This window comes from Leptopilina heterotoma, unplaced genomic scaffold (genome assembly GCF_015476425.1).
Source record: "Leptopilina heterotoma isolate Lh14 unplaced genomic scaffold, ASM1547642v1 Lhet_1, whole genome shotgun sequence".
NCBI classification, from domain to species: Eukaryota; Metazoa; Arthropoda; class Insecta; order Hymenoptera; family Figitidae; genus Leptopilina; species Leptopilina heterotoma.
In genome coordinates this window covers 1494828-1512338 of record NW_025110812.1, presented here as the reverse complement: position 1 = coordinate 1512338, position 17511 = coordinate 1494828, and the positions used below count along the sequence as shown (strand labels likewise).

The following is a 17511-nucleotide window of genomic DNA, read 5'->3' as shown; positions in this document are numbered from 1 at the left end:
ATTTTTACACAAATCTTATTGATCGTATGATCGTTAAATTTAATATATAACATTTCGGAAATTAATCATTTTTTATAATTTGATTCCAAATCTACAACAAAATTGAAGGAATGATTAAGCGTAGTTTGATGTTCATTAACCACAGATTAAATTTTTTTTGTACATATATTATTTATGGTAGCCCTTCACTTGAGATTAGTTAGGAATCTGTGTTATTGAACCATCTGTTTGGGATTCATCTAGGCCTTCCACATAATTTGAGACATCTGTTGATGGAGTTTATCCGGAAGAACCTGCCTTGTTGAAATTGGAGACAAATGCTCAAGTATACCGCAACACTGTAGTTGACTGATCTTCCTTGACCCCCTACGTCTTCACGTTACGGACCGGTGTAACTTAGTAGCCTTCAAACTAATAACCCACATATAGTCAATTAAAAATTAATTATACAAAAGTATAAGCATTCCAGTACCATTGTCTTGGAAATCTAAAGATATCAATTAAAGTTCGTATTTTATTTCATTCCTAAACATAGTTGATATTTTAAATTTAATAGAATTGGAAGAAAGAATCTTCACAGAATCTTCAAGAATTGATGGGATTTTATTTTCAAATAAAAAAAGTTACTTTTTGGGCGGGCCTGCGTTAGCGGGCTCACCTTAGCGGAATTGGAATAGAGGAGAAATATTTCATCATTTTTTTTTTGTTGTGAAAGGCGAGAGGGCGCGAAAACTCTCTACGCCATCCAGATGGGGTAAGATTGCAAAGGTAAAAGGGAGGAGAGGCTTGTGTGTGGCAGCCATATGTGAAATATTAGCAAACAGATATTGGATATCGACCGTCACGGTTTTGCTTCTTTAGGTTCGCTGGTTATCTTGAGGAAATAGAAAATATGAAGTCGAGAGGGTATATAGAGCCATTGAAGCGCGCCAAGCGAAGCTACAACTACACTCATTGCAAATACAACCTTTAAAAAAAGTTTGTAATAACCGTCCCAATAGAAAATTCTTTAAAGACGCGCACGTCTTCGATTCTTCCTTTAGGACAACAATCTCCCCCTTTTATCATATATATTTATATATATATATATATATATATATCGTTCCGTCTATCTAAATTGTATGTTGGTACTGTCATTCAATGTGCAGACGCATTGTACCGTTAGCCAAAGAGAAAACGAAAATTTATCGTAAAAAGTTTTTTTTCAAGTCTCTCGGAAAAGCTGAGGCGAACACTCGAGGCGAACTTCATCCACATTCAATAGGGGGGAAAACTGCTCTTTTTTTTTTGCAATTGGAAGAAAAAAAAGTCCAGATTAACGGACGAACATGGACCATTACCCTGAAAATCGTTTGGAAAAAATATGCCCTCGAAATATTTCATTGCGGAGAAGTTTGGAGAAAACTTTTCAAGTGGAGAAGTTAATACGTAAGGGTCCGGTATTGCTCGTTAGAAGTATATATCGGTATTGGAAATTCTCAAGACGAAATTTTAACTCTCTATCTAAAAGACGACTTTGAATAAATCCATAAACAAAAATTGTTTTATTTATAGAGTATTTTGTAATTCATTTAGCATAAATACCTTTGCATCCTTTGATCTTTGTTTTGAATTTTGTTTGATTTTAAAAGAATCTAGAAGTTGCGTTTGTTTGTTGATCAAACTTAATATTCTCCTTATAAAGTGAAACAATTTTGACGATGACAATATGTACTTTCTGAAAATAATCACAGTGCTTAGGTATATTAATGAACAACACAACGTTACAACGGGTAAACAAAATGTATTTTGCATTATTGGAAGGCACGTGTGTTGTTGATGTTCATACATGCGAGCAATGCATAATGTCACATCTGGATTTAGGACGCGGAGAGCCAAAGGCTGAGTGCTCTCATCAAGGGCTCCCAAGGCACCCTCGATCTCGTAATACCCATCTCGGATTTGCATACAGAAACGCTATACGTGTTCTTGCTAAATGACAACCGGCACGCGAGTCTTGTACTGCGACTAATTTCCCCTAGATTAACAGTCTTAGGAACCCTATTATTAAAACTTACTTTATCATGAATTTTTAAGTGGAGGTCTGCTTGAAACAATTGTTGATGATCCGTAAGTTCTATTTGATGGGGTTGTGATTAATTTTAAGTTCCTGTATGAGCAATGTTAAGCTTTTCAGTCCACTCTTGATTGTCATGTTGATATTATTCTAAAATTCACTGGTTCCATTTGAATGTTGAATTCCATTTTCAAATGCAGGATGCTTCTTCTTCCCTTTATACCCTCGTTAGTGGCAGATGCAAAGTTCTCAGAAGTATTATTGAAGACAAAACTGTATCTGGTATCACGCACATCGTACTTTGTTTCTTTACGACTTTCTCTATAATGATCAGTGGCAAAACTGTAAAGCATTGTTACCCTCCTAAACCTTTAAATCACACTGGATACCGCCCTTATGTTAAGTGCTTGACGACCAGAACCAGTAGCAGTTTTGAATGTAGCATTACCCCTCGGTACCCTTCCATGTTTGTACAATACCCATTCTTGTTTTTGCTTACCCAGGGTAGTTTATATTCCCGGTACTACAAACTATGAAAAATACTTTTTTTTCTGCTACCTCTACTATTATTCTAACTATACTGCTAATAATTCTTCTACTTTTAATACTGTTGCTCTTGCTGCTAAGAGAATTATACCGACTACTTCCAATGACTGCATTTTCTAGACTGTACTAACGACTACTTTCGATGACTGAATTTTCTAAACTGACTTCTTGTGGGTAGTGTAGCTCTTTTTATACAAAACGCTGCTGGACAAGTGGGTGCTAAACCATATATTTTTTAAAGTGGGTATCGAGCCATAAATTTTTTGAAAATCTTTATCCGAACACTTGTTTGACTCATCACTCTGAATTCATTAGATTGCCTATGAATCCTGTTCTACTTAATAATATCACAAAAATAGAGAAATTAAGAGATTTAAATTCAAAAATTCACTTTTATTTTATTCTTTCAAAAAGATAAAGAAAAAGAAATCTCCTTTGAGAATAGATTTCCTCTATTGCTGTCCCTTTACAGATGTGCCTTTTTATTCCTACAATATTATTCGTCATTGAAACTACTTCCCAAAGTACAAATAACAATATCGAACTGTCCGTCCTCTTGTCACTTAGGCACCCTAAGAAATAATATTCTTCTCTGTCCTTCATTTTATCCCTCGCGTGGCAAAGCTTTATATAAGAGAAAGGCACTTTTGTATATATATATATATATATATATATATATATATATATATATATATATATACACTTTTTCTCACACCCCCTATTTCTGTCGTTCAGCCGATGAGCATTTTTTTATTTTTCTCTTGTTCAAACGTTAAACGAACGAAGAAGGAGGGGAATAGATCCGCCCTGGCGTTGCACGGGTGTCAGCCTGAATAATACATGTTCACGTCGTTGCAGAGAGTATATGCGCGGATAACATGGCCCACCATGTTTCCACGTTTTTGCTATATTGCACTCATGGTGTCCCTTTGAACGCAGTACACACCGCTAAAGGGAAAGGTATGCCACAGAAGGGATTACCTCATTTATTAACATTTTTTCCACTCCTTTTACTATTTTACATATATATGGAGCATTCAGTTTAGAAGCAATTTTCTATTTTAAATTCCTCTCTAATACTTCTGTTATACTTTTCTTGGTTTTATATAAGTTTTAATATTATTAACAAAAAGAGATATTAGTCGCATTTAAAATTTTCCTTTTTAAGGTTGATAGTTTTTTTTTTATAAACAGAAATGTGGCATTATTTGTGGGTTCTTCAAAAATACTTCAAAATGCTTTAATATTTTTGGGATCTTTGATAATTCTTTACTCGTTTTTTAAACTTCAACCTATGGGCAAAAAAAAGTACCCTGACCACTAAAATCAAAAATCGAAAGTTCTTAAAATTTAACATTTTTCTTTTATTTTAAGGCAAATTGCTTTAATATTTTTGAGCTCTTCAAAAATACTTTACTCGTCATTTAAACTTCACCGTTTCGTCAAAAAAACTGCTTTGCCACTACCAAAAAAATCGAAAATTCTTAAAATTCAACATTTTTCATTTATTTTAAAGCAAATTGCCTTAAAATTTTTGAGCTTTTCAAAGATACTTTACTCGTTTTTTAAACTTCCCCCTTTGGTCAAAAAACTACTTTGACCACTACCAAGAAAATCGAAAATTTTTAAAATTCAAAATTTTTCCAAAAAACTACTCTTTTTTATGAACACCCCTTTAAAATTCAAAAAATGTTAAAAATGAAAAAAAAGTATAAATTTAAGAAAAAAAATTTTTGCTCAGCTTTCACAGTAACATATGTTTAAAATTATTGTAAATTTTGTAAAAAAATTAATAACAAAAATTTACCTCAGGGTAAAAAAAAATTAATGAAAACTACCCCTAAAAAAACCAAACAATTTAAAAATCTACCATATTCGCCTAAAATTTGTTACTTGGGGTTTTCGGAGTCGCTGACTACGAATCCGATGTCAGTTTTGAAAAATTCAAAATGGCGGATCCAATATGGCGGACGATAAATTGAAAATTCATTAGATTCGCCTAAAACTTGTTACTCGGGGGTTTTCTGGGTTGCTGACTACGAGCCTGATGTCAGTTTTTAAAAATTCAAAATGGCGGATCCAATATGGCGACTGAAAATTATAAAAATTTACATAGATTCGCGTGAAACTTGTCACTCTGGGGTTTTCGGGGTCGCAGATTACGAATATGATGTCAGTTTTCAAAATTTCGAAGTGTTGGGGTCAATATTACCCATTTTTTTAAGAACTTTTAGAATAGAGTAATATATTTTCTTCCTAGGTGACTTCTGTGTGCCTATTTAGCGCTTCAAAAATACTTTACTCCTAGCTTTTAAACTTCACATAAATAACTATAAATTTTTTCAATAAATACAATTAAATTTGTTACAAAAAGAAATTAATTAATTATTAAGTTCTTATATAATAATACTTATGAAAAAAATGTTCTAAATTTAAAAGTAAATAACTAAATATTACATTCGTCTTTATTAATACAAATTTTAATATTCATTTCTTTCTTCTTGTCACAGGTGTTTTAGTGTGACTTTGATGCAGTGACGTTTCCTGGAGTTTCCCGCACGGTATGTAAATATGTATACAACTGAACTTGATGTAAACTAAAACTTGAGTCTCTAATTAGAACGTATGAAAGTTTAACTTTATCAGATGCTTGTGAATTACCCACTTTATTCACAAGTTAGTTTCAGTTCTCAACATTTTCACGTGTTCTTAATTTGCATTTATTTTTATTTTACCTAAATAGAAAAAATTTACTGATTTACTTATAAAAAAAAAATTTTTTATTTGATTTTCTTTTTTTTAAATCTGCTTTCACATGGTCTTAAGTTGTTTCCTAAATAGTTATCAGATTTAATTTTTAAGCAAATTATGAGTTTGGATCCTCAAACCTTTGTTTCCAGGAACAGGAAGCGTAAGCAATCTTACAATTTTAATTAATTTACCGAAAAAAATAAATTTTTTAAACTCGAAAAAGTTGTCAGTACGAAGATATCCAAAATTTACGTTACAACAGACAGGATTATATTTTTGAGAATGTAAAAAATGTTTTATATTTCTATGAATTTTTTTTTTTTGGTAATTCACAAAAGTGTAGAATTTCAAACACAGTCATATGGAGTCGACACAGTAGAGTGTTGAAAAATCGCTAAAGTTGGAGAAGGCATTTGGATGAGAAACGACTATTTCTCTCACGCTAGCAACTTCTCTCTCTCTCTCTCTCTCTCTCTCTCTTCCTCTTTTTCTTTTACGTCTCGGTCGGTAAAATCCTGTAACAGGATTACCGGCGCTATGAATAAATTTACCAGGGCGACGAGGAGATTATACATAGCGAGTGAACAATAATATGTGCAACTATTTTAACGAATCTTCATTTTACATTATTTTTCGATCCTTAATCTTATCCTAAGAGAGTATAAAGGTTTTTGAGAAAATGCAATTTCACCAAGAGTATATTCCATTTTGAGATTAAATTTAATAAAAAGAAGTGACACATTCAATGAACGGTAAATGTAAATTAAAAAAAAATGAATTTTTCCTCTACTTTAAAATACAAATTTTATGTCATTGTTTATTTTTTCCTTTCTGTTTACTATTATTTTGTCCTGTTATTATTTTTAATTTTTCTTTTATCTTGTTCTCCTGGCTGCATCGAAGAAGAGCATTCACTTCAAATAAATGAAAAATATTCGACATTCATTTTTCTAAAGTTTTATATTTCTTTTCATTTTTTGTTTTTGAAATGAATTTCCTCGTTGAAATCTCGTCGCAATTAAACGCGAAACTTCAATTTGTGCCTTTTATAGTTGAAATCATGGAAATTTGAAAAAAATAATAATAATAAATGGCGTGTGGCATATCATCCGAATCGTAGAACATTTACCATTGTCTTTTTTTCCTTTTGCGCTTGCAATCTCTTGTTTTTTTTTATTTTAGTTTTTAAAAATTCGTAACAGTAAAAGTCAGTGTATTTATGTTTATGTCCAATTTCCGTGTTGGACGCGCTTTTTATTTATATATATATGTATATATATATATATATATATATATATATATATGAAGATGGGCATAAATGGTTATAAGCAGGCATGAAGCCGAGCGCAATTCTGCGGTCGTCCAGAGCGCGCAGGACGATAATTTGCAATCTGCGGAAGCAACGACAAAGCACCAGCTAACTTTCTCGCTGAATGCATTTCGCACGAGTCAAGCCCGTCCATTTTCATAAAGGAGATATCCCGTCGACGATGACGACGTCTCGTTGAAAACTGATATTGGAAATTTGTAATTAGTTTAATTAGTTCCCTCATTGTTCGCTGCTTCAATGTTCCATTCTATATATGTATATATAAGGTAACGGGTATTTTATTTCACATTATTTTTGCACATTTTAAAAATTTTACATACATATCCCTTTGTATATTCTAATTCGAGTTAATTTTTTTATTTTAAAAAATTGAAACCAAAATACAAAAATCCTCTAGATGTCCTTTAAATTTGCTGATACTTCTCACTCGGGGGATTACGAATAAGAACTTAGTTTTTCAAATTTAAAAATGTCGGATTCAATATGTCAGACAAAATTTCAAAAAATTAACGAATAGTGTACAGAAATGTCTTCTCTACTTGATTCAATACTTAAAACCTTTAAATTAAAAAATTTACCTTTGATAAATTAATACACACGTCTTCAGAGTTTACGCGCTCGTGCATGCAAACACAAAGAATAGTTGGGAAAGAGGAAAGGAAAATATTTTTTTAGCAGAAAAATTAGGACTCTACGAATGAAGAGTAAACATCATTTTCTAACTGCAAGGTAAACAGTCGAGAACCACACGGTAATGGAAGATTTTATTTTATATTAAACTGGTTTAAAACTTACGCTCTATCTTTCTCTGAGTACAATGTTAATTTAAAATTTTTTTTAAATAAAACACATTAGGTAGAATTTTTAATTTGAAAAATATTATATATCAACTATTCAGTATTTACTGTAACTAGCGTAAACATTGCTAAGTTGCGTCTAAAACCATGCCAAGGATGATCAAATGTAAAATATCAAAGGAATATGCTAACCTACAAATATGTACTATTTGAATTCGACAGAGTATTTAATATTTCTCGGTTCACACGTCTCGTGCTGAAAGTCTTATTTACTTTCGTTCGGAACAGTTCGTCATATCCAAAATGCAACGATAGAGAGGAGTGCGGTTGAAGTAATCAATAGATTATTAAAATGGAAAAGATGGTAACATTAAAATTGTTTGGAGAAAAATAATTTAAAAATAAGGGGTCGATTTTGTAACTTGTCCACTTCCAACACTCTCTTCCGCTTTCCATTCTTCCTTCCCACTTTCCACCCTTAACTTCCATTCACTCTTCTACTTTCCACTCTTACTTCCCACTTTCCACTCATACTTTCAACTTTTTCTTTCTACTTCCTACTTCAACTTTCCAATCTCACTTCCCACTTCCAACTTCCACTATCCACTTTCACTCCCACTTCATCTTTCCACTCTCAACTCCCACTTCCTACTTCTGCTTTTCACTTTTAGTTCCCACTTCCTACTTTCACTATTCACTTCCTCTTTCCACTCTCAACTCCCACTTTCTACTTCCTACTTTCACTATTCGCTTCCTCTTCCCACTCTCACCTTCTACTTTTACTATCCACTTCCTCTTTCCACTTCCTACTTCTAATTTTCACTCTTACTACCTACATACACTTCCACTTTCTCTTCCCACTTCCACTTCCTACTTCCACATTCTCTTTCTACTCTCACTTTCCACTTCCTACTTCCACTTTCCAATCTCACTTCCACTTTCCACTCTCACATCAATTTTTACTTCCTCTTTCCACACTTACCTCCCACTTCCTCTTTTCAATCTTATTTCCCACTTCCTACTTCCACTTTCACTTTCCACTTCCTACTTTTGCTTTTCACTTTTACTTCCCATATCCTACCTTCACTATTCACTTCCTCTTTCCACTCTCAACTCCCACTTTCTACTTTCTACTTTCACTATTCACTTTATCTTCCCACTCTCACCTTCTACTTCTAATATCCACTTCCTCTTTCCACTTCCTACTTTTAATTTTCACTCTTACTACCTACATCCACTTCCACTTTCTCTTCCCACTTCCACTTCCTACTTCCACTTTTTCTTTCCCCTCTCACTTTCCACTTCCTACTTTCACTTTCCAAACTTACTTTCCACTCTCACATTACAATTTTCACTTCGTCCTTCCACTTCCCCACTCTCATTCTTTACTTTCTACTTCCACAATCTACTTTCACTCCCTCTTCCTCTTTCCACTCTCAACTTCCACTTTTCACTTCCTACATCTGCTTTCCACTTTTACTTCCCACTTCCTACTTTTACTATTTACTTTCTCTTCACACTCTCACCTCCTTCTTCTACTATCCACTTCCTCTTTCCACTTCCTACTTCTAATTTCCACTCTAACTACCTACTTCCACATTCTCTTCCACTCTCACTTTCCACTTCCTACTTTCACTTCTCACCCTCACTGACACTTTCCACTCTCACATCACAATTTTCACTTCCTCTTTCCACTCTCACCTCACACTTTCCACTCTAATTTCTTACTTACACTTTCCACCTTCAGTTTCCCACTTAAGTTCCACTCAGTTCCACTCCCCACTCTCTCTTTACACTTTCAACTTTTTCTTCCCACTCTCACACTTTACAAAGTGGGAAGAGGGAAATATTATGTGAAATGAATGTGGGAAGTGAGAGTGTGAAGTAGAAAGTGGGAGTGGGAAGAGGAAGTAAGAGTGGAAAGTGGAAGTGAGAGTGGGAAATGAAAGTGGAAACTGATAGTGGAAATAAAGAGTGGGAAGTTCAAAATTTATAGAATCGACCCCCTGAGGGTCGATTCTGTAACTTTTCCACTTTCCACTCTTACTTCCCACTTTCACTTCCCACTCTAACTTCACACTCTCACTTGTCACTTACATTTCCCACTTTTCACGTTCCTGTCTAACACTCTACAAAGTGGGAAAATGGAAATTATTATGTGAAATGAAAGTGGGAATTAATAGTGGAAAGTGGGAAATAAAAAGTGAGAGTTGAAAGTGGAAGCGAGAGTGGAAAGAGTAAGCGAGAGTGAAAAATGTAAGTGTAAAGTGGGAAATGAGAGTGGGAAATAGAAAAGTTACAGAATCGACCCGACTAAAACGACAGTCTAAATTTTATGCCTGGTTATACTATCTGAAGGTTCTATTGTACATTTTTTTTCTATTTCAAAATGTAAAGAAAGTTATAAATAATTATTACTGGATTATGGTGTTTAATGAAGTCCGCATGCAAAATAGTTTAGGAGGTTAATAATAATCGTTGGCGAATGAACCCTCATGGGGTTTCTTGTTTCTTATAGGGGTGACACGAAAGTCAAGAAGATAAATTATGCGCAGCTTCCTGAGGAATGCATTGGCCGCGTAGTGGTTGTAGGGGGAAGATCCTGTGATCTACTGCCATGTACTTGTGTTCTGGCTAAGCCAACATGCAACTGCAACTGGTATATCCTAAACCCTCTTCCCGCTTTTACCCATCAACCATCCCCTCAGTTGGCAGTCTCTCTTGCTTTTTCTAGTTCCGTGTCGTTGTTCCATTTATGTATATATATATATATATATAAATATATATAGTACACGCATTGCATTGCATTGCCCTATATGATATATTGTACTACGGTTACCAGTTCAACAATTTACCTCGGGGTTTCTCCTTCCGGATAAAATTCACGTCGTCGGCTTTTCGCCAAATTGTTCTGTTTTCCATTTTTCATCAGTCACACGTTTACACATCTTTCTTATTCTCCCTCACCAACGAATAAGGGAATTTTCCCCACCTTGTGAATTATTCTGTAGACTTAAATCTGCTATACTGTGGAATTTCAAAATTTTTCTTGCAAACTTTTGCAGAACTTCAAACAAAATAAAAATATTATTAAATATTAGTAAATATTCATCCACTGATGATTTAAGTAACAAGTATTAAAATTGTATACATATTCCACTTGTAATTAGGTGCTAAAAAATTATCCTTTGGTTGATCCTCATTACTAACCATATTCAGATAGACGTCCAATAGCAGAGCAAATATTTGAAGAATTCTCCAAACATCATAGTTGGTTATCCAACGAGGAATCTTACAGAAGTCAATTGAACTGGAAGTCAGGATCAATACGCTCTATTTTGATTAAGGACGTCACCGTGTTTGCAGTTTTAAGCACGTTATTCAGTACCTTTATGTTATCTATTTATTTTAATTTTTTACTTGCACCATATATAAAAACCATAAGTCAGTGGTAGAAATTTGCAATTTTAAGAATTAATGTTAACAAGTTGAACAATAATTGCGAAAAGTTTTATCGATTAACGAAAACGCGATGGTAGTAATATACTGATTACTATAAAGAAATTTGAGATTTTCTAGTTAAGAAAAGATTGTGGTTTTAAAGTAGGTATTTTAACCCATACGTACATACACATTTTCAATATTTATCTTGTGATCAGCAAAAAAAAAAAATTGCGAATTCCCAGTAAAATAAATTTTACCTTGTCCGACGCAAAAACACCCATTGAATGAACTTTTTCCGCTGCGTCTGACCACAACTAGAATACTCCACTTTGAAAAGTGCTGTTTCACTTTACTCACAGAAAAACACATTTGAAACGCGCTACAGCACGGATTTCCGTTAAACTATACCATTTTATTTTATTTTCACTTTAACTTTTGTCAATTTTACGTTTCCGCTTAAAAGACATTTTTATTGTTATCTCCTATTATATGAAAAATTATTTTATAAAATAAATTGATAGTGTGGTAGAATGACAATTAATTATACTCGACGGTAGTTAGGTTTGAACTGAACCTTTTTGGTCCTTTAGATATGTATACCTTAGTTTATAAACTTGTCAGTGAAAATACAATTTTTTGACTATGGTTGTTTCTAAATGGTTATTTAGAGATTATTGGCGATTCAAACAGCTAAACTAGCGCATCTGGTGGCCGAGTTTAAACTAATATATACACGACTCCCTGCATGGTGTTCAATGTAAATATCAACATTTTTAAAGTTTTTCAGTTTTATTTTCATTATATTAAATCAATTTTTTTTCTAAATTGTTAACCTTATTTAAATATTTATTAAATAAATTATAATAAATATGGATAAGAGCATCGTTACTCATGAACAGAAGAAAAGAAAAAACGGGATCGAAACAATTATTATGTTCCGCTCTAATTCTAATAATTAAATAATTCTAATATTAATAATATTATATTTCTAATAATCTAAAATTCTAATTTTATATTATTAATTTAATGTCTATAGAGATTAAATTAATAATATGTAATTAGAAGTAATATAAAATTAGAATTTTTGTCAAACATATAAAAACATAACCAAAAAATGTTCTTTCTAGTTGATATGTAATCTTTAGATTTAAAATTTGTACTGCAAACTTTCATTTTGTCGGTTAATTTTTTTCCTGTTTTAAATGCAATAGCCTACTGTTTACGTCTTACAACATTTTTTGGAAGCTGATAAAGATTTTCTGTTTTTTTTTCAATTCAGAGTGAATAACATTTGTTTCGTTCCCGTTTTTTCTTTTCTTTCTGTCCGCGAGTAACGATGCTCTTTCAAAATTATTATAATATATTTAATAAATATTTAAACAAGTAGAACAATTAAAAAAAAACTTGATTTAATAGTGAAAATAAAACTGAAAAACTATAAAAACGTTGATATTTACATTGAACACCATGCAGGGAGTCGTGTATATATTAGTTTAAACTCGGCCACCGGAGGCGCTAGTTTAGCTGTTTGAATCGCCAATAACAGATTATTTTTTATTGTTTTAATATGAATTTTATTTGATTTAATTATTATTGTTGACAGTTTAAGGTTACATAACTTGTTATCTAATAGTTTTTATTGTTGAGAATGTACAATTATTTACATTGTATGGAGGAAATTTATTGGAGTATTTTTTTTGAATTTAATGATTTCTGATTAAGTAACAATTCGATAAAGATTAGTAGCGAGAGAGAATTTGTAACACCTTTTTGCTTTCGATTGGGGGAATATGACATTCGTAATAGAGTAGACACGCTCGACTGTCGTGCACGAACTCATATATGATCCCAGGGGCATGTCAACTCGATTGAACGAGACTGTCATGTACCTCATGAACCACCAATTGTCCGTCAGTCAACTGATACAGTCGTGTACTAAATATCTTTGAGCAGAAATGCTAGCCTATTATGCCAGTTCACTCTACTGATGTTATTTATTCAAGTTATACTTTTTGTCAGAGATGTGAAGTATTGGACTTTAGAAAACTCAATGAACGCACGGTATAGGTCAGTTTTACCCCATCCCTAATATTATCGGGGCGCATGATTATTCCCCAAATGTCATTTTACCGAACTGCACTTTTGCGAATACTCATTTTTGCGAAAAGCCAATTTTGCGAAATGCCACTTTTGCGAATTGTCATTTTTTCGAAAAGCTATTTTTGCGAATTGTCATTTTTGCGAATCGCCATTTTTACGAATTGTCAATTTTCCGAAAAGTCATTTTTGCGAATCGACATTTTTACGAATTGTCAAATTTCCGAAAAGTCATTTTTGCGAATCGACATTTTTACGAATTGTCAAATTTCCGAAAAGTCATTTTTGCAAATTGTCATTTTTGCGAAAAATACAATAGAAAACTTGTAGGTCTATAAATTCACTATTGTATTTTTCGCAAAAATAACAATTCGCAAAAATGACTTTTCGGAAAATTGACAATTCGTAAAAATGTCGATTTGCAAAAATGACAATTCGCAAAAATAGCTTTTCGCAAAAATGACAATTCGTAAAAATGGCTATTCGTAAAAATGGCGATTCGCAAAAGTGACAATTCGCAAAATTGGCTTCTCGTAAAAATGACTATTCGCAAAAGTGCAGTTCGGTAAAATGACATTTCGGAAAAATGACATTTGGGGAATAATCATGCGTCCCATATTATCCCTAATATTTTTATACCTAAAAATTAAAAACATATTTATGGTTACAATCCGTAAAATCATCTATCATATTCATTAATATTAATGGAAATTTTAATTCATTAAAATGTACATGAGTAAACAGCAGATTGCAAAACTTATCACAGAAGTCTGATTTTTTCATAGCATACAAATAATGATAAACAAATATTTAGAAAAGGAAGCAAGTTATTTTTAAAAAATTTCATAAAAGTACGTTTTAACTTTTTTCCTAAAAAAAGACTAGAATTTATGTTTACTTTCACGTATGTGATGTAAAATAAATATATAGCAGCTGAAAATGTTTATTCTATTATTCAAACAAACTCGTAAATAACCAAGAGTCTTGATTTCATTGAAAAAAATACTAACAATATTTTTAGAGAAATATAAAATATGAGTGTATATTCCTGTAACATATATATATAGTATATAAAGTAAAAAGTCCCTTTTTCGTTCTCAGTAAAATATGTTAATGAAAATATTGCCTTCTTTACTTACTCCTGGTGCGGTATAAAAATAAATTCAAGTCTTTCTGCATATACAGTGCAAATATTCTAAATAGAATTTAAAAACTAAAATAATTTTCCCCTTCAGATGAAATAAAGGTAGTTTTAAAATTAAAAAAAAAATTAAATAAATAAAAAAAGGAAATAAAAAGGAGAAAGAAAAGTTAGTCAAAAATTTACATTCCCATTTGGAGAATTGTCCGGGGACTAGTAAAAATGCAGATTTGGTGGGCGCCTAATTCGTCCACTTGAGCATATACTGTTTCTCATTTCGTTTCGTAATTGCTACTTGGTAAAAAGAGCGGGAGTCATCTACTCATTTGGCAGTATCGTAAAACGAAGACAAAGGTACTCATCAAGGTAAAAAGGCTTGTCCTAGGTTCCGTCCAATTACGAGGGGACAGCTTTGTTTTTCGCGACACCTTTTACGTTCTATACGTATTCACGTACACTGACAATAGAAATGTACGCATTCAGTTTTTACATATACACATGTAACCGCATGGTTATAGGAATACATATTCATGTACATAAATACATATATATGTATAGAGAGAAAGAGAAAAAATAAATGGAAAAAGAAAAATGTAGACGTACACATCGCGGTTTCCCCGAATGGTCACTAAATGAATTAACCATATGCATCCGAGTTGCAACGACGACGGGTAAAATTTCTATTTGAAAATTTCCCTCAGCAATTTCTACGCTAAATTGTCAAAAAGCGAATATAATTATGTATACGAGAAAAATTCAAATGACTAGTGGGCTAGATAATAAAAAAAGCTTTGAAAAACTGTAAGATGTAGTTAAAATTTGCTGATATCTTTTACTTAGAGGTTTTGGGATAATTACGAATCGGAAGTTAGATTATTAAAATTTAACTTGCTTGTAGTTTCCTTAACTTATTCTTTATTGTTTTGTTATTGTTGTTCTGGAGGTCGATTCTGTAAATTTTCCACTTCCGATTCCCATTCCTACTTTCACTTCTCACGTTCACATCCCACTTTACACTCTCACTTCCCACTTTCACTTATTTCTGCCCACCTATTACTTTCCACTCCCATATCACTTCCCACCTTTCAGTTTCACTTACTTCTTTCAACCTTCCACTTTCACACCCTACCTTCCACATTCACTTCACTTCACACCTTTCACTTTACACTCTCACTTCACACCTTCTACTTTACACGCTCACTTACCTCTGCCTACCTTTCACTTCCTCTTTTTACTTTCACTTTCCACTTCCCACATTCACATCCCACCTTTCATTCTCACTTTCCACTCTCACTTCCCTGCTTCCACTTCCCACTTTCCACATTCACATTCCACCTTCCACTTTCTACTCCCACTCTCACTTCCCACATTCGCACCCCACGTTTCACTTTCCCAGCATTTGGAGGGAAAAGTGAGAAGCGAAAGTGGAAAGTGAGAGTAGAAGGTGGGAAGTGGTAGTAGAAAGTGAAAATGGGAAGTGAGAGTGGGATGTTGAAAGTGGTATTAGAAAGTGGAAGGTGGGATGTGAATGTGGAAAGTGAGAGTGTAAAGTGGGAAATAAAAGTGGGGGATGAAAGTGGAAGGTGGTAAGTGAGAGTGGTAAGTGGAAAGTGGGAGTAGAATGGGGGAAGTGAGAGTGGGAGTGGAAAGTGAGTGTGGGAGAAAAAGTGGAAACGTTACAGAATCGACCCCCTGAGGGTCGATTCTGTAACTTTTCCACTTCCCACTTTCATTTCGCACTCTCGCTTCTTCTTTCTATTCTTACTTCCTCTTTCCACACTCACTTCACACTTTTATTGCACATAATAATTTCCCTCTTCCCACTTTCTGGAAGTAGGAAGTGATAGAGGAAAGTGAGAAGTTGGAACTAAGAGTGGAAAGTGAAAGTGAGAACTTGGAACTGAAAGTGGAAAGTGAAAGTGGGAGCAGGAAGTGAGAATGGAAAGTTAAGAGTGAGAATGAAATGTGAGAGTGGGAAGTGGGAGTGTTTCTATTGATCTCAGGGTGGTCAAGTTTTTAATTTTGTTACTGTTCTTTATCTGCTACACCTACTGAATTATCAGCTTTTCTGTTTTGTTCTTTTGTCTCAAAATGTACCCATTCAATCCCTTCTGTGTTGATTGTGAACACTTCTACAATAGTAATGTATAAGTTAGGAAAGTCCCCATGGTCAAATAGGTGGGCATCTATAATTATTGGTATAATTTACAAACATAGTAATTTTTTCACCTTTTTAAAAATACTTAAAATACTTACGCCACTTGTTTAAGAAAGCCATTAATTTATCGACGCCAAAGTCTTTGACAGAGTGGGATAAATTGTTTTTGGGAAATTTTCCACAAGTCCTTGGAGCTACGTATGTTGCATTGAAAATCGTTTTCTTGAAGCCGGAAGGAAACGTATATCGAGCTATATATATATCTATATATATATGGTATACTTTAAGAGTGCCATGCCGAGTCGACAGGGACGAAGCAGAGTCGTAAATTTCAGTACAGGATCATACGTCTACGCCAGCGACGATTTCGCGTCGTGAGTTGAGAGGCTGGCTGATGGTATGGGTTGGGAGCAAAGGGGGTATTTATTCAGCTTTCTAAATCTTGAGCAAAAAAAAAAAAAAACAGTAGAGAACATTATCAAAACGTATCCTTTTTTATCTAGGTATTATTGATTTTGTTCGTCAATATATTTCCCATTTTGGGAAATAGAATGTTCTGAAAAAAAAGTTGTTTAATATATTCTTATCTTTCTGTCAGGGTTACCGTATTTAGGGAATAATTTTGCTCGAAATTTCGTGCATCAGTAACGTCATGTAATTTAAACAGAATTTTACAATTCAAATAACTTTTCTGTACTTTTTTATTTACATTTCTTTATTTAATTTTGAAAAAAACTATTAAACTGAAAATAAATAGAACAGTCATTAACAGAAAATTGGAAAAAACCAAAAATAGAAAAAATATAGTTGGAAAATTAAAAATTGTTTTATTGACTTAGCGTGCTATACGTCGATTTTAAATAACGATGTAAATGATAAAAATAACAAAAAAATAGCAACGTTTGTAAATACTGACGTATCAATATCAATTATCTGAGTGATGCAATTTTATTCGACATGACAATTGTAAATTACTCAAGCAGTTTTAACTAACAGCACGTGTAAATTGTTTTTCACAACTCATCATATTGAGAATTCAGGATTAAAAATTGACACTAGTGAAAATTTATATTTATGTCAGCGAAAGATGAAAAATGTTAAAAACGATTTTCAATAGTCAGCAAAAAAAAAAAATAATAACTATACTGTAAGGCTATTTTTTTGGAAACCTTTGAATTTCGTCATAAGGCA

General features: G+C 33.0%; 1 protein-coding gene across 3 annotated transcripts in view; it reads left to right on the top strand.

The window, feature by feature from the left end:
• The window catches only part of LOC122512820, a 415571-nt gene that overhangs the window by 43104 nt on the left and 354956 nt on the right, over positions 1-17511 (top strand). Inside the window, exon 2 of one of the 3 annotated variants that reach the window (XM_043628916.1) lies at positions 5113-5163. The exons of the other annotated variants lie outside the window; for them this stretch is intronic. The gene's annotated coding sequence lies outside the window, so the exon portion shown is untranslated. The remainder of the gene's footprint in view (positions 1-5112; positions 5164-17511) is intronic. 3 annotated transcript variants of the gene reach the window in all.